At 47.5% G+C, this 23,521-nt stretch overlaps 1 protein-coding gene across 1 annotated transcript in view; it reads right to left on the reverse strand.

Annotated features, from left to right (window-relative positions):
• The window catches only part of TMCC3 (transmembrane and coiled-coil domain family 3), a 299,177-nt gene that overhangs the window by 74,902 nt on the left and 200,754 nt on the right, over nucleotides 1–23,521 (reverse strand). The window lies entirely within an intron of this gene.

The following is a 23,521-nucleotide window of genomic DNA, read 5'->3' on the forward strand; positions in this document are numbered from 1 at the left end:
CATCGCTCGGGCTCGCTCCCCACGCCCGCCAACCAACGCTGCCCTCTTTCAGCTCAAAAAAAATGGGCGCCATCTCTACTATCTGCTGACTTTGTATGTTCCTAATACAAGATGGCTTTTAGGGCAAGATGTTAGCGCTGGCTTTAAATGCTTCCGTTGAGGAAATCTTCATTCAACAGGCATTTATCAGGCCGCAGACCCAGAGATTTAAAAAGAGGAGGGGGATTTTTCTCCCCTTATGATTCCACTGCCTCTTGCACTAAGACATATCGTGTTGCATTAATTTTCCACGTGGGATGCACCATTAGGCTGTATGCTACTTTTGAAAGTCAGGACGTGGGTTTTTGCTTTAGCCGTCTTATGCCCAGTGAAGCAGTCTTTGCCACGATGAACTGCGAGTCCGAGAAGAAAGGACTGACTGGGGAACGATTAAATATCAGTTACTGAAACCAGAATTCCGAACTCTTGTCTGGTTAACCAGGGTGCACAAGGGAAAGAATGTGTTGAGAGGTTTAAAACGCAGGTGTTCAGAGACAGGATGCAAAATGTACTGTTGACCGGCCGAGAGGCAGGGATTGGCTCTCCACCCTTCAAAGTGCATGCGGGTGTTGGGGGAGGGAGGTCAGGCAGACAAGAAATCTGGACATAAAGTCAGGTACATTTAGAAAGCCTCCGGTCACCCATTTAGGAGGTGTGGTCAGAAAGGACACTGGAAAAAGGCAGTGGAGACCACGCCTTTGCTTTCAGGGTTAAGTTCAGCTTTATTCTGAGGGTACTGGAGAGCTATTTCCGGTTTCAACAGGGAATGACAGCATCGGAATGGAAATTCTAGAAGGTGCACTTGAGAGCAGGGTGAAGCAGTGATTAAAGATGAGTAAGGGACAGGCACCTGACCCAGCGGCACAGGGCCTGGGTGTGATACAACTCTGACTGTGACTCCAGCTTCCTGCCAGTGCAGACGCTGGGAGGCAGCAGGTGACGGCCAAAGTGACTGGGTTCCTGCCACCCATGGGGGACACCTGGGTTGAATTCTTGGATCCTGACTCCAGCCTGGGTCAGCCCCAGATAATGCCGGCATTTGGGGAGTTAATGAGTGAATGGGAGCTCTGTCTGTCTGCCTCTCAAATAAATAAAGATGGGCGAGGGACACTAACTAGTTAGAAGGCCATTGCAAAGACTGGGAACAACCTAAATGTCCTTAGAATGAGACTTGGCACACCCATCCCACAGAACATTGGGTCTTTGTGATAGAATGAGGTCATCCTCCACATATAGCTATGAGAATATTTCTCGTATTTTGAAATCCATGCATGGCTTTTTCAAAATATGCATTACTCATGAACCTCAAATGCATGGATTTCAAAATTCCTTGGCACCAAAATCAACATCTTTATATCCCATTTCCCATGACCTTTTTAAGAATCCTCATAAAGTTAAGTGAAAAAAAAAAGTGTGCAGAATAACACCTGTGGCATTCCACCACTTGTGTAAAACCAGAATATTAGCAGGTTCATAAACATACACAGCTTTTCTGGGGGGAGATCAACAAGAAACCAGGGAAACAGACAAGAAATTGATGCTAGGAGAGAACTACTTAGGCAGAAGGCAGAGATGAAGGAGCGATTTATTTCTCACTGTGCATGCTGTGTAAGTTTGAATGTTTGCCTTGTGGGCATATATCAACTATTCAAAGAGTAAAACAGGGGTTGGGTGTTGTGGCACAGTGGGTTAAGCCTCCATTTCAGTGTTGGCATCTCATATAAGTACTGGTTCGAGTCCCAGCTGCTCCACTTCTGATCCAGCTCCCTGCTAATGTGCCTGGGAAAGCAGCATTAGATGGTCCAAGTATTCCAGCCCCTGCCACCCACATGGGAGACCCAGATGGAGTTTCAGGCTCCTGGCTTCAGCCTGTCTGAACCCTGGCTGCTTGCAGCCATTTGGGGGAGTAAACCAGTAGACGGAAGAGCTCACTCTCTTTATCCTTCTCTTTGCCTTTCAGATAAGTATTTTAAAAAAAATCAGTATCAGATAAAAACCTAAAAAAGAAAAAACACTAGACCGTCTGAAAAAAATGGGAGAATATTATATCAAGTCATAAAAAGCAGCTCACAAAAAGTGTAAACCATTAAATTCCTCATTTTAAATTTTTGCTTATGAAAGTAAATGATCAAATGAAAAGATAAGCCTCAGACTGCACTGCAGCTAAAAATAAATCAATAGTGATGAATTTTACCAACAGGCCTGAGAAACAAAAAAAGCAAGCCACAGAAAATTCCATGCGGTAAGAGCCTATTCATATAAGGCATAAAAATATAAAGAAATAAACTTGGGGCTGGCATTGTGGCGTTGCAGGTTAAGCCTCCTCCTGTGATGCCGGCATCTATCCCATGAATGCCAATTCGAGACCCAGCTGCTTCACTTCCGATCCAACTCCCTGCTAAAGTGCCTGGGAAAGTAGAAGATGGCCCGAGTACTTGGGCCCCTGCACACACGTGGGAGATCCGGAGGAAGCTCCTGGCTTCAGATCGGCCCAGCTCTGGCCATAGCAGTCATTTGGGGGGTGAACCAGCGGATGGAAGATCCCTTTCTTTCTCTCTTTCTCTCTTAACTCTGCCTTTCAAATAAGTAAAAAAAAATCATTTTTAAAAAAATAAGTTTTTAGGAAAACATAGATAATAAAACTGTTAAGAAAAGCAGCAGTGGGGCTGACACTGTGGCGCAGTGGGTTAAAGCACGACCTGCAGCACCAGCATCTCATATGGGCACCAGTTCAAGTCCCGGCTGCTCCACTTCCTGATCCAGCTCCCTGCTTATGTGCCTGGGAAAGCAGTAGAAGATGGCCCAAGTCCCGGGGCCCCTGCATCCATGTGGGAGACCCGGAAGAAGCTCCTGGCTCCTGGCTTAAGATTGGCTCAGCTCTGGCCATTGTGGTCATTTGGGGAGAGAACTAGCAGATGGAAGACCTCTCTCTCTCTCTCTCTCTCTCTCTCTCTACTCTCTCTGTAACTTTGTCTTTCAAATAAATAAAATAAATCTTAAAAAAAAAAAAGCAGCAGGATGCTAAGCACAAATGTCAGAATTTTTTGAGAGGGCCTCAGAAAGTTTGCACCCAAAGGAAGTAAAAGATAATGTATCTTTTCTAAGAACTTTGGAAGACCCCTCACACTTATTTTTGGTGGGAAGAAGAACAAATCAATAGAGAGGAAGGATACAAGATAATAAATTTGTTATCAAGCGACAGAACACTGACTACATAACCATTCACACAGACATACACATACAATTTCAGAATAATTTAAAATTTTAAAGGGACAAACGTGACACCATCCTTCGTCTTGGAATTCATTCATCGGTGGGGGCACCTTCTGAAGGAAGCACAGAGAACAGCACTAGTGTAACTACACAGCTTGCCATCAGTGTGCCAGACGGCCCGTCTTGATGAACTGGAGTCACTGTGGCAACTTCTCTTACAGACATTTGCTATGAATGCCCATGGCAGTTCTCCTCTGGAATGCCCCCTCATACGCCAGAGTGCCCCTTAATTTTCCAGCAACTTAAGGGCCCCAGGAAGTGTAGTACTCGAGTGTGTGTGGGTAGCTGTGTGTGTGAATCAGTTTAGAGAGAGGCCACACCTAAGGGAGCTCCCGCACTGGGCAGTGTGCCAGCAGGCGCCTGATTTCTACTCTGATCTGTTTTCAAATTCCTGAGCACCCCATCCTGTGCTGCTGGTCCCCCGTGAGAGGGATGAAATAGGATTCACCGGGCACTCACATTTCAGTGAGCAGAGGATGTTCTTTTGGAGGTTGTGTCGATTTATTTCATAAGCTACTTGCCCAAAAGCTGCTCTGCTGGGCACCCGCACAGAATAATTTTTTGGAATACACAAATTAAATAGCAGAAGAGCAAGCGCCCCAGAAAAGAAAGAAAACAAGCAGTGCTGATCACCATCTGGCTCTCCTTTTGGTAAGTAGAACCCAAGGGGGGAAACAGACCACCCTTTGCTGATGCCTGGGCTTGTGCCTGCCCTGGGAAAAAGACAGGGAGAGGGCAGAGAATGTCTCCTGCCAGTAAGAATTCTGTGTCTCTGATGATATCTCCCAAAGCCTCTCCCTACCCCAAACAGCGGAAAACACAACACTGTTAAAGGAACAAGTGCAGTCAGACAACAAGGAACACAGAGCTTCACGCCTGGGATGTGAACTAAGAAATGAAAGGTGCACGAGGCACAATTGCTAAGCATCAAAGAAGGAGAGCAGGTCATTCCAGATGCACTCATTTAAGGATTGCAATGATGACAGGCTGCATAAACTGCCCTATCATGTGTTGGCTTACAACAATAACAACCACTCACGAATCATGATTCCGCCAGGTGGGCAGGTCTCCAAAGGCGGCGGCTTCTCTCTGCTCTGCGTGGCATTGCTGGAGCTGCAGCTGGAGCATCCGACATGGCTCCATTTGTATACCACTGAGGGAGGCTGGAATGGCAGGGGCAGGCTCCTGTCTCTTTCTTTCAGATTATTTCTTTGAAAGGCAGAGTAATAAAGAGAGGAACACACACACACACACACACACACACAAAGCTTCCATCTATAGGTTCATGCACCAAATACCTATGACAGTCAGGGCAAGGCCAGGCTGAATCCAGGAGCCAGGAATTCCACCTAGTCTCCCACGTGGGTGGCAGGGTTCCAAGTATTTGAGCCATCATCTGCTGTCTTCCCTGGGTACATTAGCAGGCAGCTGGATTTGAAGCTGGGTAGCTGGGACTGGAATGTGCACTCCTGTGTGGGATGCAGACCCACAACGCCAGGCCTTTCTATTTCTATGTATCTATATTTTTTAATAATATATTTTTGTATTTTATAGTTTCTTATTCTTCTAAGGGTCCCTGTTCTCCATGGGGTCACTGGATTTCTTTACATGGCAGCTAGATTCTAAGAGACCAAAAACAAAAGCTGCCGGGGCTGGCGCTGTGGCATGGCAGGTAAAGCCACCGCCTGCAGTGCCAACATCCCATATGGTCACCGGTTCGAGTCCCAGCTGCTCCACTTCCGATTCAGTTCTCTGTTATGTTGTGGGAAAGCAGTAGAAGATGGCCCAAGTCCTTGGGCCCCTGCACACGTTTGAGAGACCCAGAAGAAGCTCCTGGCTTCAGATTGGCACAGCTCCAGCCGTTGCGGCCAGCTGGGGAGTGAACCAGATGGAAGACCCCTCCCTCCCTCCCTCCCTCTCCCTCTCTCTCTCTCTCTCTCTCTTTCTCTCTGCCTCTCCTTTTTTCTCTGTGTAACTCTGATTTTCAAGTAAATAAATAATTAAAAAAAAAAAAAAAAGCTGCCAAGTCTCCTAACGCCCAATTTGGAGCACGCCAAGTATCCCTGCCATAGGTCAAAACAAGTCACAAGGGGTCTGGGGTCTGCGTCGTGGGACAGCAGCCGAAGTCACTGCCTGTGAAGCTGGTATGCCATGTGAGCAGCAGTTCAAGTCCCGGCTGCTGTGCTCCCGATCCAGCTCCCTGCTAATGCACCTGTGAAAGCACTGGAAAATGGCCCAGGTACCTGGGCTCCTGTCACCCACGTGAGGAGACCCAGATGGAGTTCCAGGCTACTTACAGCCTTCAGCTTGGACCACACCCAGCTGTTGACATCATTTGGGGAGTGAACCAGCAGATAGAAGATCTCTTTTAGGGAGCAGCACTGTGGTATAATGAGTAAAGCTGCCACCTGCATCCCATATAGGTGCTGTTATGTCATGTCCCAGCATCTCCACTTCTGCTCCAGCTCTCTGCTGTGGCCTGGGAAAGCAGTAGAAGATGGCCCAAGTCCTTGGGCCCCTGCACCCATATGGGAGACCCAGAAGAAGCTCCTGGCTCCTGGCTTCAGATCGGTGTAGCTCCGGATGTTGCAGCCGTCTGGGAAGTGAACCAGCGGATGGAAGACCTGTCTCTGTTCCTCTTTCTCTAACTCTGCCTTTCAAAATAAATAAATTAAATCTTGTTTTAAATAAAAACTCGCAATGACTTATCTGCTCCTCAGAGATTTCCTGCCATAATTGCTATGCTCCCCTCCTAACACCTCTAGGTTACCTGGGGAGAAGTCTCTGGCTGCCAGGTAGGGGTGCATATTCCCGGCAGATCTTAACAGAACATTAAGAGATACCTGCTGAATGAATGACTTCAATGTTTACTAATGTCTACTTATTTTCTATGCACTGGAGTTTGAAAAAAAATCACTAGAGAAAAGGAAAAGGTAGTGCTTTCCTCAAGGGGTCAGAATGAATAATATATAAGGATAAAAAGTTGCTGGGCCAGCGTCGTGGCTCACTAGGCTAATCCTCCACCTGCGGCACCGGCACACCAGGTTCTAGTCCCGGTCGGGGCGCCAGATTCTGTCCCGGTTGCCCCTCTTCCAGGCCAGCTCTCTGCCATGGCCCAGGAGTGCAGTAGAGGATGGCCCAAGTGCTTGGGCCCTGCACCCACATGGGAGACCAGGATAAGCACCTGGCTCCTGCCTTCAGATCAGCACGGTGTGCTGGCTGGAGGGTGAACCAATGGCAAAGGAAGACCTTTCTCTCTGTCTCTCTCTCTCACTGTCCACTCTGCCTGTCCAAAAAAAAAAAAAAAAAAAAAAAAGTTGCTGGATGATGTCACCGATTCTCAGACATGGACACTATAGTTATTGAAGGTGTGAATTTTCCAATGATTTATTGAGCACCTTTGGTGTGACTGGCTCTGCTCTCGGTGCTAGCTATACGAAAATGAGTGAGACATCCTAAACCAGCATCTTATCCAGTCATTCCTTCCCCATCCCACTCCAAATTGCCATAGATACCAAGATAATCCTGTCCTTGGCACAGTAATAGGAAAAAGGAAAGAAGCGATCTTCCGGGAACCTCACCTTCTTGGGTATATCAGTCTTCCTATTCTATCACAGCCAGGAGAAGGCAGACACAAAGGAAAATCTGATGTTGAAGATGAAAATGCAAGCCCCTTATACTGTGAAGGAAGATACATTTCTTTTCATATTGCATTTTGATGAAATAGCACAGGGGAGTGTTCCCTTTGGAGGTGACATGAACAAGACTAAAGTCCAATAAGCTTTCCCAAACTAAGCATTTAAGCACAGAGGGAAAAAGAAGAATTACTCAGGGTTTTAGAATTTATTCAGGGGCTGACATTGTGGCATAAACTGTCAAGCCACACTTGGGACACTTTTATCCCATATCAGAGTCCCACCCAAGAAATCTGCCACTTCTGATCCAGCTTACTGCTAATGCACCTGGAAGGCAGCAGATGATGGCCCAAGTACGTGGGATCCTGCCATCCATGTGGGACACTGGATGAAATTCCTGCCTCCTGGCTTCCGCCTGGTCCAGCTCTGACTATTGCATGCATTTGGGGAGTGAACCAGCAGGGGGACGATCTCTGTCTCTCTCTCTCCTTCCTCTGTGTCACTCTGCCTTTCAAATTGTAAGCCCATCACAAAACACACCAAACACCATAGTCAGAGGAAAGGTTTGTTGTCAGGTGAGGGAAACCGGGGTGGCGGGGCAGAGAGCGAGAAAGAAAGAGAGGGTAAGAGAGAGATCAAGAGAGAGAGAGGGAGGCCGGCGCCATGGCTCACTAGGCTAATCCTCCGCCTGTGGTGCTGGCACCCCAGGTTCTAGTCCTAGTTGGGGTGCTGGATTCTGTCCCGGTTGCTCCTCTTCCAGTCCAGCTCTCTGCTGTGGCCTGGGAGTGCAGTGGAGGATGGCCCAGGTCCTTGGGCCCTGCACCCACATGGGAGACCAGGAGGAAGCTCCTGGCTCTTGGCTTCAGATCGGCACAGCGCACCGTAGCGGCCACTTGGGGGGTGAACCAATGGCAAAGGAAGACCTTTCTCTCTGTCTCTCACTGTCTAACTCTGAGAGTTAGAGAGAGCACACGTGTTCCAGAACAGGTCCTGTTAAATCTTTGCTGGGGGGTGGGCAGGGAAGGAGCAGCGAATCCCATTAGGGTGGGGGTGGAGCTGACACCAGTGGTTGGGCTATGGGGCTTAGCACTGCAGCCTATTATGCAAGGTGGTGCCAGGGGCCAAGGCCCAAGATGGCGTCCGGGGCAAAGATGGCGCCATAGATCAGACCACACCATTTTACTAATACCAATAAATAAATTTTTTAACAAAGTATTCAATTGGCTTTAGGTGAATGCATGCTGATAAATATCAGAAGTTTTCTGGCCTGATGCAAATGTGAATCCTAATTTTAACGACCTGGGTTATACCCAGTTGGAAATGACCATTCTTGACATTTACAGGTGAATCTCTGATACAGCATATCCTAAGTGACTGAAAGGAAACAATCTCTGGTATTTGCTTAGCATTAGTAATTACCTGGCATTGCACTTGGCAAGCTTTTGACAAAAAACAGCAAAGTAGAAAAACTCTGCAGGCCCAATATTCCTTTTTTAATAAATGCAATAGTTCTCTGCTATTGACTTCTCAAGAGCAAAGATTAGCACACAGGATTCTACAGGCTGTGAGCTGTCGCTATCATCTGCCTTCCCCGCAGACCCAAGGCTACAGTAAGAAGCACAAAAAGGTCTTTTACTTCATCAAAATAAAGATTTTTGCTTTGCAAAAAAGTTCCTGTCACGAAGATGAAAAGACAAGATACAGATGGAGAGAAAAGGTTTGCAAAGCTACAGGCTGCGAGAAGGTATGAAAAAGTCCCAGAATGCAAAAGGGACAGCGGATCGCAGAACGTACTGGGTTGCCAAAGCCACCGTCACGCTAGCCCCTGGGGTCTCCGCAAGACCGGGTGTCGCTCCAGAATAGGAAACAAGCCAATCTGTGAGCAGACTGCATCCGGCATCATTCAGTATGACTACCAGTTATCCGATAATGACAGAGCCCAATGTGTCATTGCCTTACGTGGGAGGGGACAGCAGTTCCAAGCGAAAGCTCTCCTTTCCAGAAAAATCCAGCACAGCCTTGTGGCCCAGAACCATCCGCCCAGGCCAGCGAGCTGCATCAGCAGCATGGTTGTGAGCCAATGCAAGGCTGACCGAGACCCCATTGTGGGCTTCCGCCAGCTGTGCCTGTTACAGAAGATCAACAAGGCTTGGGTTTGCACCATGGCACGTTCAGGCTGGCCTGCACCGCTTGGGCCGACTTCCTTCCAGCCAGGCACTCAACTTCACACTCCACCAGATGCCCCAATTGTCAACCACAAATGAACAGGGCCGCGGTGGGAGTGGGCGCCCTGCACTGCTGCCACCAAGGTGCTGTGCGTGATGTCTGGGTGCCACAATCGGGACATCCGGCTGCAGAAGTTTGTGTTGTACTGCGCATGCCTTGGAGAGACTAAAGTAATGCAAAAGCTTGCTCCTCCCCCTTTTTCAAAAATCTACTGACAAGATGCTCTAGTAACCCAAAGATGTGAAGGAGAAAGCAGTGCCTCATCGCCCAGATACTGATTTGTTCAGATGTATCAATGTTTCATGACACACACACAAAAAAACACACACACAGAGAAATTTTTTAAAAAGAAATAAAAATTCTTAAAATGCAATAGTGATTTTATTTATTTATTTGACTGGTAGAGATACAGACAGTGTGAGATAGAGACAGAGAGAAAGGTCTTCTCTCCCCTAGTTCACTCCCCAAATGGCCGCAATGGCCAGAGCTATGCTGATCCGAAGCCAGGAGCCAAGTGTTTCCTCCTGGTCTCCCATGCAGGTGCAGGGGCCCAAGCACTTGGGCCATCCTCCATTGCCTTCCTGGGCCACAGCAGAGAGCTGGAATGGAAGAGGAGTAACTGGGACTAGAACTGGCATCCATATGGGATGCCAGCATTGCAGGCGGATGATTAACCAACTGAGCCACAGTGCCGGCCCCAAGATATAATTGTTAAATCAACAAGAGGAGGCACTGTGCACTTACTCCCCATGTAGGACCTCTGTCCTTAATGCGTTGTACTATGAAAATTAACTGTAAAACTTGTTTTCAAACAGTACTTTATACTTTGTGTGGGGGGGGCGTGCAAATTGTGGAAATCTTCACTTAGTATAGAGTTGGTCTTCTGTATATAAAGTTAATTAAAAATGAATCTTAGGGGCCGGCACTGTAGCAGGTGAAGCCACTGCCTGCAGTGCCGGCATCCCATGTGGGCGCTGATTTGAGACCCGGCTGCTCCACTTTCGATCCAGCTCTCTGCTATGGCCTGGGGAAGCAGTGGAGGATGGCCCAAGTCCTTGGGCCCCTGCACCCACATGGGAGACCCGGAGGAAGCTTTGGATTGGCGTAGCTCTGGTCATTGCGGCCAATTGGGGAGTGAACCAGCAGATGGAAGACCTCTCTCTCTCTGCCTCTCTGCCTCTCTGCCTCTCCTCTCTCTGTGTAACTCTTGCAAATAAATAAATAAATATTTTTAAAAAATGAATCTTAATGAAGAGTGAATGGGAGAGGGAGTAGGAGGTGGGACTGGAGTGGGGGTGGGAGGGCAGGTATGGGGGGAAGAACCCCTATATTCCTAAAGCTGCACCTATGAAATTTGTATTCATTAAATAAAAGCTTCTCAAAAAAAAAAAAAAAGAAAGAAAGAAAGAAAAGATACATGGATGGAAAGTAAACACATGAGAAGATGCCACACGTCCCTGGCCATTAGGGAACACAAATGAGAGCCACAGGGAGACGTCACTGCACACCTATCAGAATGGCTAGACCACTGCATGCCAGCAGGTCTGTGGAGGAACTGGACAATTCATGCATGACTGGTGGCAACATGAAATGATGTGGTCTCTCTGGAAAGCAGCTGGGCAGTTTCTTATAGAACTAAAACATGCAAATACCACCCGACCCAGTCATGGCACCCTTGGGCATTTATCCAGAGAAAGACAAAACATGTCCACACAGAATCCTATACACGGAAGTCCACAGCAGCTTCCATCATAACAGCCCCATGCAGGAAACAGTCCAGATGCCCTTCATCAGGCAAATGGCAAACTATTAGACACCCATATACCACATGGAATACAACCCACCCACGAAAAGGAACAAACTGTTGCAATACGGTAACTTGGATGAGCCTGCAGGGAATTGTGCTGAGTAACCCAAACGCCACCTGCAGGGTCCTTTCACTTATGAAGCAGCTTGAAATGATACAATTACAGAAATGAAGATCCAAGAGGCTGCCAGGGGCTGGGAATGGGAGGTGGGTGGGGTTATAGAAGGGATCAAGGGCTCAGGGAATTGATGCATAGTTTGAGAGGGAAGGTAGAAGGATCCTATCTGTGTGGTCAGACTAGATAACTGGGATGGCTGTTACGGTACAGCAAGTTAAGCCGCTAACTGGGACACTTGCATCCCATATCACAGTGCCTGGGATTCAGTCTTGCCTCTCTTCTGATCCAGCTGCCTGCTACTGCACAGGCTGGGAGGTGGCAGGCGATGGCTTAAGTGCTTGAGTCCCTACCACTGATGTAGGAGACCGAGATGGAGCTCTTGGCTTCTGGCTCTGGTCTGGTCCAGCCCGAGCTGCTCATGCACTTGGGGAATGAACAGCAGATTGAAGACCTCTCTCTAACACTGTCTCCATTACTCTTTGAAATGAATAAGGCAACTAAAAAACAAAACAAAAAACTATAGAGATTAAATCCACACATGCCCACCCCTACAAATAAGTACAAGTAAAAGTGGGGAAATCTGAATCAGAGTGGGAGATGCCACCCATGTTAAATACATCTGTACTACCAGATCCTACCACTGAGTGAACCAGGTGAAGAGCACCTGGGATCCCTGTGTAGGACCCCTAACAAGTACATATGAATCCACAATGATCTGAAAATAAAAAAATTAATTCAGCATGTATTTTAGGGGCTGGTGTTGTGCAGCAGGTGAAGCTGCTGCCTGCAATCCTGGCATTCTATCTTCCCACCCCCCCTACCCCGTAGCTGCCTTTCAAATGAATAAATCTTTATAAAAATATATTTTAAATTTGGATGCCATTGTGGCCACTTCCACATGAAACACTGGGTTTGGGAGGGAGAGGAAGGATGCAGAAAGTGGCAGTAGTTGGTCCAGGGACTTTTTTTTTTTTTTTTTTTTGGAAAAGGTATCCAGAGAACAAAGTTCTTCCAGGTTCTACAACCTTGTTGCAGCAGGGAGGTGGACCAGCTGTAGAAATCTAGAGTCAAGGAAGGACTCGTTAACAGGACCTGGCTCCAGCGTAAGCAGTATTTCAACCTCAAGACCACCCTGAGCAAGCGGAGGGCCAAGAACCGCGTCCTCTGTGCTTGGCCCACCAGTCCTGAGCATCATGCTGGCACAAAGCGGGGACTTTGTAAGCTTGCTGTTGAATACACAATGGATAATGAAGTCGGATTTGGCTGGAAGGATACATTGCAGTTTGTAGGTTTGGTTCAGGTACAAAATGGCACATTACATACTGAGTTGCTGAGTAAAGTGTTTATCCTAAGATTGCGAATGCCACAGATACACGTCTCTGCTCTGCTCTGCTCTGCCCTGGGGTTCCCATATTGGTTGGAGTCTTTGTTTTGCGTCAAGGACACACAGATTTATAACCTGAGTGCTTTGTTATTTCTAACCTCTTGACCCTACCATTTAGAAAGTTTCCCTGATGACCGCGCTTGGCTCTTGGCTATCTGCTACTGCAGTTTCCCAGAAGTCCACAACAATGTCAGAAAACAGAGATAGAAGTGCCTTCCTTTGGGTCAGGCACAGGATGTTCCATTCTGCCAAGTCTCGCACTGGAGCTGTGATGCCCTGGGTTCCTAGTTTGCACTGCCACAGACAAAGCAGGTCTCTGGGGATCCCTAGCTAACTCCACTCCAGGCATAGCCAGCGCTGGAGAATTCTTTTTTCTTTTTTTTTTTTTTCTTCATTAAACACACACTGAATCTGCAGGATGAGCTGGTTCCACTCCAGGAACATATTGTCCGTGAATTCATTTTGCATTTTATCAACTCGTTTTGTGAGATACGGATGGTGGGACGTGAACCGCTAGGGAAATCCGATGTGACGGTGTTTTTAAACATCCCAGTCTCACTCTGCTTGCCGAGGCCTTCCGTGTCCACTCCAGGCCTCGCCTGTCCTCCCTCGCTGAGTCCCAACACATGACTGGCATCAACACTCCATCAGCCCTGAGCTTGTGCTGCCCCAGGGAGGCAGGCAGACGTGCAGGAGACAGACTGCCTGGATCTACATCTTGGCACGGCAGCTTCCTCGTTATAAAGTCCTGGTTCTTGCATTTGTAAAAGCGGGGATGACAACAGAACCTACCTCATGCTGTGGCTGAGGATTAAGTGAGATAATATATGCGAAGCACTTTCAAAAACTAAGAGCATGGTGAGTGCCTGCAGAAGACAAAACCAAACCTAAACCGTCTTTGTGTGATACCTTTGCTCCTTACGGCAAGGCTTTGAGGAGTTACCCTTTTATCCTGGAAGGTGTTGTATGAAACAGCAGGTGCATTTCAAGGCCAGAGCTCATCACTACAAGCAGGACTAGGAAGAAAGAGTGAGCTGCTTGCTGACACCACAGCAGAGTCTGCCCACTGGCAGGGTGAGAAGGGCAAACTCCCTCCTTCACATCTGTCTTCAGTTGCCTTCACTGACAAGGCACTCACTCCCACACAGAACACACTTGGCTTCTGCTTGTATTAGGGGTCCTCAGAAAGGTCATGGAAATGTATATGATGAAAATCCATGCATGGAATTAAAATATTTTACACTAAAATAAACTTATTGTTTGCTTTTTAAATCTTTTTTTAGAAAAGATTTATTTGAAAGGCAGAGTTACAGAGAGAGAGACAGACAGACAGAGGGAGAGACAGAGAGATTCTCCTTCTGCTGGTTCACTCCTCAAATATCTGTAACAGCTAGAGCTGGGCCAGTCCAAAGCCGGGAGCCAGGAGCTTCTTCCAGGTCTCGCACGTCAGGGCAGGGGCCCACTGCTCTGCTGCTTTCCAAAGGTTATGAGCAGGGAGCTGGATCCAAAGTGGAGCAGCCAGGACTTGACCTTTTGCCCACGTGAGATGCTGGTATGCAGGGGGTGGCTTTACCCACTACACCACAGTGCGGGCCCTTACATTTATTTTTTTTTTAAGATTTATTTATTTATTTGAAAGGCAGAGTTACAGAAAGGCAGAGGCATAGAGAGAGATAGAGGTCTTCCATCTGGTGGTGCACTCCCAGATGGCCGTAATGGCCAGAGCTGAGCCGATTCGAAGCCAGAAGCTGGGAGCTTCTTTCAGGTCTCCCATGTGGGTGCTAGGGGCCCAAAGACTTGGGCCATTCTCTACTGCTTTCCCAGGCCATAGCAGAGAGCTGGATTGGAAATGGAGCAGCCGAGACTTGCACCAGCGCCCATATGGGATGCCGGCACTATAGGTGACAGCTTTACCCACTACACCACAGCACCGGCCCTTACACTAATCTTTTAATTCCATTTTCCATGGGCTTTTTGAAGTAGCTATGCACACTTTGGCCAAATAATTCTGCTACTAGGAATTTCTCCTAAGGAAGTGAGATGGTATTAGAAAAGTGTTACAAGATTGTCCATCAGGGCCTGGCACTGTGGCATAGCAGGTAGAGCCATCACCTGCAGTGCCTGCATCACATATGGGCACCAGTCCTGAGTCCTGGCTGCTCCACTTCTGATCCAGCTCTCTGCTATGGCCTGGGAAAGCAGCAGAAGATGGCTCAAGTCCTTGGGTCCCTGTACCTGTGTGGGAGACCTGGAAGAAGCCCCTGGTTCCTGGCTTCAGATTGGCCCAGCTCTCACCGTTGCAGCCATCTGGGGAGTGAACCAGCAGATGGAAGACCTCTTCTCTCTCTCTCTGCCTCTCCTCTGTGTAACGCTTTCAAATAAATAAATAAATGTTTTTTTAAAAAAAGCTGTCCATCAGAGTGCTTTATCACTCTGAAAAATCTGAAATAATCCAAAGGATTACTCATTGTTTATGAAAAATAAAGGATTGGTTATATAAATAATATACTCATATAACAAGTTAACTATATCTGGTGTAAATTATACTCAGGAGGAATATAGAATTATATGAAGAAATGTTTATGCAATGATGCCAGAAAAATTATAACAACAAAAAAATCAGGATGACCCTATCACGTTGACAAAAATGACAAAGTGTTATGGGGGTGGGCACTTGATGCTGGTTAAGACGCCTGCATCCCATACTGGAATGCCTGGGTTCTGTCGCCTGACTCCAGCTTCCTGCAAATGCAGACTCCGGGAGTCAGTGCTGGCTGATTCAAGTCAGTGGTTCAAGCAGATGGGTCCCTGTCACCCCCACAGGAGACCTGGGCGGGTTTCTGGCTCCCAGCTTTGGCACCCCGGTTGTAGTGGGCATCTAGGGGAGAGAACCAGTCGATGGGAGCTCTCCTCTCTACCTAGCAAATAAATGAAAATGGTTTTAAATTGAAAACTGACACTGAGTGCTGACAATGACCTGGAGCAGCAGGAGCTGTCATGCCAGACACTGCACGTGTCAGGATCCACCCAGGAGTGCAGCCGCCTGGGATGCGCACACGAGATTGTCCGCAGTGGTAACATCCCCCTGCGTAAGCAACCCAGCCAGCCTCAGCCACAGAATGGATAAACGTAGTCATTTCCAAGGTAAGGTCAGTCCTGTGCTGCTGACAGTCCAATGTTGTGCATGAAAAGGCCACCTGGGAGTCTCTCACCTTAGCTCCTTTTACACAGCAGGGAGTTTCTCTTCCCTACACCGATCACTACCAAGCATATTATAATGGCTGGTGCCTCACACAACAATGTTGCTATTTCCTAACCCCTCCTTCCTCCCAAACACTCAGGAGGAGACAGCCATCTGAAGCCCAGGAGGCCCTGCCACAGAGGGCAACAGAAGAATCTTCCTCCCTTTCTTCTCTGCCCTCCTGCAGTATTTCTGCAGCGCTCTGCCCAGAGCCAGGTAACTTGCAAAAGTTGTGAGTTATTTTCCCTGTTTGATCTGCTGGGCACTTCTGAGCTACCACCAAACCTCCTGCCTCCCGTCTCTGTGAGAGGTGCTATAGCAGGCAGGGCCTCTGAGCAGCTAAGGGATTGACCAAGGATCCTTAGCTAACAGATGCCAGAAGTGGAATCCAATTCTCGATGTATCTGCCTTCAAAGTTTATTCGCCAGCTGTGCACCCTCGAACAATTTATTATTTCGCCTTGAGAAGCCTCCGTTTCCTCGCTGCAAGAATAGAGATCATGTGCATCCGTTAAGCAGTAAGGGCCGGTTTACCAAAGTCTCAGCTGGCAGGAGAACAGGAATGGGGAAGCCCCTTGCGGCATCTGGAAACTCCAGGGATGCACACCCCTTGCAAAGCGCTGAACCCACGTGACCTTGACTGACCCCACCCACTGCTCAACCTTGCCCTGCTTCTCCCAAACAATGTAATGACCATCCATGGCTCCTAATAACCCCAGGAAAATGACAAATGACTTTTTACATTCTTAGCCTCTTATTTCCTGTTCTTTCCCTGCAGGAAGAAAAAAAAAGGAACAAGGCTTTTAAACTTTGAAATTACATCATTATGGCTTTATTTCTCATCTGAAGGCTCCTTATCAATCTTGTCTATAATCTCCAAGCTCTGCTAGATTTTCATTTTTGCATTTCAGTTTCACAAAGTGAGAAATCAATTCTCATATCACTTTGGAAGAGAAGGTTCAATTTCCTGCAAATATTTAGAAGTACTCGCTGTCCTGACAGTTTTGAAAGGTATTCTATAGTTCTATTATTCTCATTGCTTCTTCCCAGATCAGCTGTGGCTGATGCACTCCTAGCTAATATTTCTGACATGCAATTGATTTTCCTTCCACTAGAAGGAATGTCTTTCACAAAAGGAAGAAAAAAGCAACAACGCTATACCAGGGTACCCAGCGGGCATGCGTACCCACTCACATGCATGTGCACACACTTAATGCATACACATATAAAGGAATTATCAGGAGTTGTTAAGAATGCAACATGTAGGTCTTTCAGAACAAGATTTGGTCATCTGGAGTTAAAATCAATAACAACATTTCTTTCAATGTGCTAAAAGGACCCTTGTATGCAGTAAGAGGGAAAGCAAAAGATCCAAGAGGCGGGTGACTAGTTTATACAGCTAAATTTTGATTTTCTGCTCCACCCAAAGAGGCAGAAAATCCCTAAGTTAAAGTGTAGCTTCCTGACCCCTAGACTGCAGCACTGTTCTTGAGATAATTCTCCACTGCAGGAGGCGTTCCCGTTCTTCAAGGCTGCCATCCAGTCCTTTCACAAGTGGAATCGCTCTCTTTATTCTGAAAGTACTAAATATTTTAGATGTAGTCAGTTAGGAGAGAGATTATCAACTAGAATATATTTTATTCATTAAACCTCCATCCAGTAACACCTGTTAAGCTACCATGTTGGTGCTGTGTGTTAAGTTGACACTGGTGATGCCGCCAGCATCCTGTATCAGAGAGCTGGTTTGATTCTCAGCTGCTCCACTTCCAATCAGGCTTCCTGTTAATGTGCCTCGGAGGCTCCTGGATGATGGCACCTGGAGTTCCTGGCTCCTGGCTTCAGCCTGGCCCAGACTTGGTTGTTGCAGCCATTTGGGGAATGAACCAGCAGATGGAAGATTGATCTCTCTCTTTTTTTTTTTTTTTTTTTTTTTTTGACAGGCAGAGTGGACAGTGAGAGAGAGAGACAGAGAGAAAGGTCTTCCTTTGCCGTTGGTTCACCCTCCAATGGCCGCCGCGGCCGGCGCGCTGCGGCCGGCGCACCACGCTCATCCGATGGCAGGAGCCAGGAGCCAGGTGCTTTTCCTGGTCTCCCATGCGGGTGCAGGGCCCAAGCACCTGGGCCATCCTCCACTGCACTCCCTGGCCACAGCAGAGGGCTGGCCTGGAAGAGGGACAACCGGGACAGAATCCGGCGCCCCGACCGGGACTAGAACCCGGTGTGCCGGCGCCGCTAGGCGGAGGATTAGCCTAGTGAGCCGCGGCGCCGGCCTGATCTCTCTCTTTATCTCTCTCTCCTCTCTCTCTCTCCCCCCATCCTCACTCTGTCACTCTGTCTTTGAAATAAATAAGTCTTCAAAAAAATTTTTAAAGCTACTCTTCTTTAAATATTTCAAATGTCAAGATTGACTGTATGATAAATTACTGCCCAAAGCATAGATATCCATTGTACTATCCAATCAACAGAAGTAAATAGGAATAAATCAACAGAAAGAAAAAAGAACAGAAATGATGGTTTTTAAGAACTTATCTCAGAGATGCCTACATAACAGGGAACATAAAACACATTTCTTTCTGCTTTCATGTATTGAATTGAACAGAAGTCACTTGTGGCTTTATAAAGGTCACACTTTTAGAACAGAGGTGGAGGCCATCAAATACAGAAAGGGACTCAGTTACAGTGCATGGGACTTCTAAAGATGTCTTTGAAGCTAACTCCATAAAGCTGGGACCTAAAGCCCGCTGAAGACTGCCTGTGATCCGGGGCCGTCAGCAGCACCTCTCCACGCACCTCCGCCTGGGCTGTTGTTAACTGAGCACAGTTTCATCTCCACTCACCCAGATCTAAGTGGGTTGCTCTCTGTGTAGCCCCTCGCACACCAGACATCCAGAGCGTTCAGCCTCAGCCTGCACAGGAATCTCTCTGCACGCTGTAGAAGGTGCTTACACGTCTGCACGCCTGAGCCTGTGGGGAAATTTCTTTGTTGGAAGAAGAATGTTCCGGGGGCTGGCATTTGGCCTAGTGGTTAAGGAGCCCCACATCAGTCGCCTGGGTTCAATGCCCGGCTCCATCTGCTGATGGCAGCTTTCTGCTAATGCGCACTGTGGGAGACAGTGGTGATGGCTCAAGGAACTGGGTTCCTGCCACCCACCTGGCAGATCTCTGTTGCATGCCTGACTCCTGCCTTCAGCCCGGCCCAGCTGCTGTCATCACGGGCATTTGAGGACTGAACCAACGGAAGGAAGCTCACTCTGTCTCTCAAATAAATCAATAATTAAAATAAAAAGAGATTTTCAAACACACCACATATATCACAAGTTCCAGGTTGTCTCTCACATGAGTTTAAATCCTGCTTGAAAATTGTTCCATCTTGTTTTCTGGATCGCCTTTCTTGGATTTTCTTGTCTGATCCCGTGGTGTGTTCCTAACGCAGATGTCATATTGCTATGGCTACACACGGGCACCTCAAAAAAGTTCGTGGAAAAACTGAATTAAAAGATATGTCTATTTTGGTGCAACAGAATTTTGAAATCCATGCAAAGCTTTTACAATATGCATTTGGCATCAGCTTTTCTAAGACTCCCCATATGCATCAAACTTATCTTTTAATTCTATTTTCCATGAAGTTTTCAAAGTCCCCTCTTCCTGGAGTAGACATAACAAAAGTTCCCACAGACTGGGAGCTTACACAACGCAACGTGTTATCTCATAGCTCTGCAGGCCACCTGTGAGATCAAAGGATGGGCATGCTTGGTTTCTCTGAAACCTCTCCATGACCTGCAGGCGGCTGCCTTCATGTGTCCTCTCACGGGCGTTCCTCTGTGTACGCACAACCCTGGTGTCTCTGCCTCTCTTTTAAAGGCAGGTTGATTGATCAATTGATTGATTTGGAAGGCTGATCGACAGAGAGAGGGATCTTCCATCGACTGGTTCACTCCCCAGACAATTGCCACACAGGACTGGCCAGACTGAAACCAGGGGCCATGAACTCCTATGGGGTCTTCCATGTGGATGGCAGGAACCCAAGTACTCGGCACATCTGCTGCTGCCTCCCAGGCACAGTAGCAGGAAGTTGGATTGCAAGTCACGTGGACTCCATCCTATGCTCTCCGTATGGGATGGCAGCTTAACCCGCTGCACCACAATGCCTGTTTCTCCTCTTCTTTTATAAAGATTTATTTATTTGAAAGGAAGAGTAAGAGAGAGAGAGAGAGAATCTTCAATCTGCTGGCTAACTCCCCAAATGGCTGCAACAATCAGGTCTGAGTCGGGAAATCCATCCTGCTTTCCCACGTGAGTGGCAGAGGCCCAATTACTTGGGCCATCATCTGTTGCTTCCCCAGGCGCATTAGCAAGAAGGCAGATCAGAAGGAGAGCAGCTGCGACTTGAAACAGTACTCAGACAGGGGATGCCAGCGTCACAAGGGGTGGCTGTGTGCTACAATGCTAACCTACTGTGCTACAATGCTTGCCCCTCTCTTCTTAAAAAGACATAGTACATTAGGGCCCAATCTGCTAGCCTCGTTTTAATTATCTCTTTAAAGGCCCTATCTCCAAATGCAGCCATATTCTGAGGGGTAGGGCTTCTGCAGGTAAATTTTAGGGAGACACAGTTCAGTCCATATACCACTTATATAATGACTCATTTGACAGATACCCTAGGGTACTTTGAAAAGTACATTAAATATTAGAATTAAAAGATAAAGTTAGGATCAGTATTGTGGTATACAGAGGGTTAAGCCTTCCTTTGCAATGGCAGCATCCCATATTAGAGTGCACAATTTGCATCCTGGCTACTCTGCTTCTGATCCAGGTTCCTGCTAATGTGCCTGGGAAGGCAGCAGATGATGGAACAGCTGCTTGGCCCCTGCCAGCCATATAGGAGACCAGATGGAGTTCCTGGCTTAGGCCTGGGCCAGACCCAGCTGTTGTGACCATGTGGGTAGTGAACCAGCAAAGGGAAAATCTCTCTCTTTTTCTCTGTCTCTCCCCCCTCTCTATTGCTCTGCTTTCCAAATAAAGAAACCCACTAAGCTTATTTTGGTGCAAAAAGTTTGAAATGCCGTCATATGAGGAATTTCTAATAAGCTCATAGAAAAAGCATATTACAAAAAATCATGCGTGTGTTTCAAAAGTTTTTGCAGCAAAATAAACTTATCTTTTAGTGCCACCCTCATGTTCACAGCCCTGCTGCAAGACACAAAAACACGTAACAGCTGGGAGTCACAGATAAGGAATCTCTAAACCTGCAGAGACGCCAAGTCCCTGGGAGATAAAACCCTGATTTCTTGTGTTGAAACTGCTCGCTGTGATTAGGTCTTCTCTTAAACTCCTTCTCACACACAGAGAGAGTTACATAAAGAATTTCATTAAAAGAGATAACTAGAGACGTAATGACCCATTAAATGTCTTGAAAGATTCTCCTCAAATGCCCCTTTTCTCCTCCAGCTCTGAGCAGCCACAATTCCTCCGTGTAGTTAAGCTGCTGCTTGCGATGCCTGCATCCTACACCAAACTCCTGCTGCAAGTCTGGGCTGCTCGGCTTCTGATCCAGCTTCCTGCTAATGCACCAAGGGGACAGTGGAGGAAGGCCCAAGTACCTGGGTCCCTGCCACCCATATGGAAGACCCGGATGGAGTTCCTGGCTCCTGGCTTGGGCTTGGCCCAGCCCCAGCTGCTGCAGGCATCTGGGGAGTGACCTAGCAGATGGAAGTGCTCAGTCGGGCTCTCTCTATCTCTGTCTCTGTCTCTATCTCTCTTTCTCTAAGTAGATGAAAATAAAATCAATGTTATATACATAAACATTTTCTTTATATTATATATGGATATACATATAAACACTTACATATATGTCAGGTAGGAAGATAGAAATTAGCCTATGAGTGTGAAAGGGGCCCAAGGAAAACAAGGCACCCGCAGAAGGAATGCAGCAGCCTCAAAGCAGGCTTTGGAAGCAGCCCAGGATTTTCTACCTCAGGCACCATAGCCCAGTGACTCACGGGTGGTCCTAGCCTTCTCCCCAAGGAAAGACCCCAGGAGAATTTTTTTGCTACCATCAAGAGGGCTACCTTTGATAACCTTGGGTAGTAAAACTCTGGGTAATAAATCCTTGGGAGAAATTCTATCTACTTTGCACCCAGGAAAGCTTTTGTGCAGGAGAAGAGAGTAGGGAGAAGGAGAAACAGCGGGATGAAGTGTGTCGCTCCCCGTCTTCATGGGGGAACGACACTAAGCCCTGCCTAGGCTTCATATCCGAGTCATGGCACCATTATGTCGCTCCCCCTCTTCGTGGAGGAACGACACAGGACCCTGCGCTGTTCTTTTGTCTGCTCGGCCCTTCCCGGGTTTGCTGCTGGTTCTTCCCGGGTTGGCTACTATCCCTTCCACCTCCGTGGAAGGGCAGTTCCCCCTGGCCACATTCCCCACTTCCGCAGGGGAGCGGCACACCGCCGGCCGGCTCTCTCGGGGGCTGCACAGGTGTTCCTTCAGCTAGATGTTCCCCTTAGATGTTCCTGGTGCATGCCGTCTCTCTCCTCCTTTATAGTCCTCCTCCGCCAATCCCAACTCGGCTGCCCACATGCTGAGTACGCTGCTCTCCACCAATCAGGAGCAAGTCCTACAGTTTATTGGTTGAACTGGAGGCAGCTGTGCGGAAGCTGTTTACTTCTCTCCCAGCGCCATATTGTGGGAGAGCAGATGCATAGAATAAGTCTTAATTCCAGTAACTCAGTCCAGTCCGGGCTGCTCCCCACAAAGTGGATCCCATTCCCTTCTAAGTCTAAAGGCAAATCTGGCTCTCGGTTCTCTACTGGGATGCCTGCCTGCCTGCCTGCCTGCCTGCCTGCCTGTCGGGTGTATTCTCTCCATGCAACTTTGTTACCTTGTTTCCCCAGGTCTGAATGACTGGGCACTCCCTCTCCCTCAGATCTGTCTGGAGAGGTACCCATCCATTCTGATGGATGCTCGACCCCCATTAAACCTTGCTGCCTTGCTTACCACTGCTCTCTGTCTCACCCCTGAAATTCTTTCCTTGCAGGGAGACAAGAACCTCTGTCACAACCATCTCCACCAACAGATACACGCAGAGCCTTGTGAGATGTGGACAGAAAGGGAGAAAGGGGGCTTAGGAACAGAAGAGAGGGGTGATGAGAAACCAAGGAAGGAGATTTTTTTTAAAGAAAGATGTTCAGTGAGAAAAAGACACACTACTGACAGGGACAAGGGGTCGAGTGGTGCTTATTTGAGTGTCACACTTGTTTATAACCAATCAGGGTGAGCCTCACCAGCGAACTCCTGGTGTGAAAAAGGGGCAATGGGAAGGAAATAGTAGCATAAAGTTTCTGTAAGACGCAGTAGTTCATTTTTGAAAGGAGATGTAATCTACTTAAAAGGCCCAGGGAGGCAAGTGGGAACGTGGAGTTCTCAATGGAGACAATGGCACCTGGGGGCAGAAGGAAACTCTGCTGCTGTCAGTGGGCTTTAACAGATCAAACACTACCCCTCAATACTCAAACCCGAGGCTAGCAACGGACTCTGTAGTCCCACTTCGTGGTGTTAAAAGTCTGGAGCATGCCTACATAAATACATTTAAAGAGCTGTGGCCAAAGATGGGATTTTATAATTACATATTGATTTATATTGGATTTCTTGGGCTGCTGCAGAGTTTGGAATCGCTCCAGGATTACTTCCCTGCCAATTTCTAGGTAGCTTATAGCAATTTCAAAGTACCTCCAAATATGCATTTTTAACAGATGGGATTATTAAAACGCTTAGTGCAAACAATGATCCATAGATGTGTT

Source organism: Oryctolagus cuniculus, chromosome 11, assembly GCF_964237555.1.
Source record: "Oryctolagus cuniculus chromosome 11, mOryCun1.1, whole genome shotgun sequence".
In the NCBI taxonomy this organism is placed as follows: domain Eukaryota; kingdom Metazoa; phylum Chordata; class Mammalia; order Lagomorpha; family Leporidae; genus Oryctolagus; species Oryctolagus cuniculus.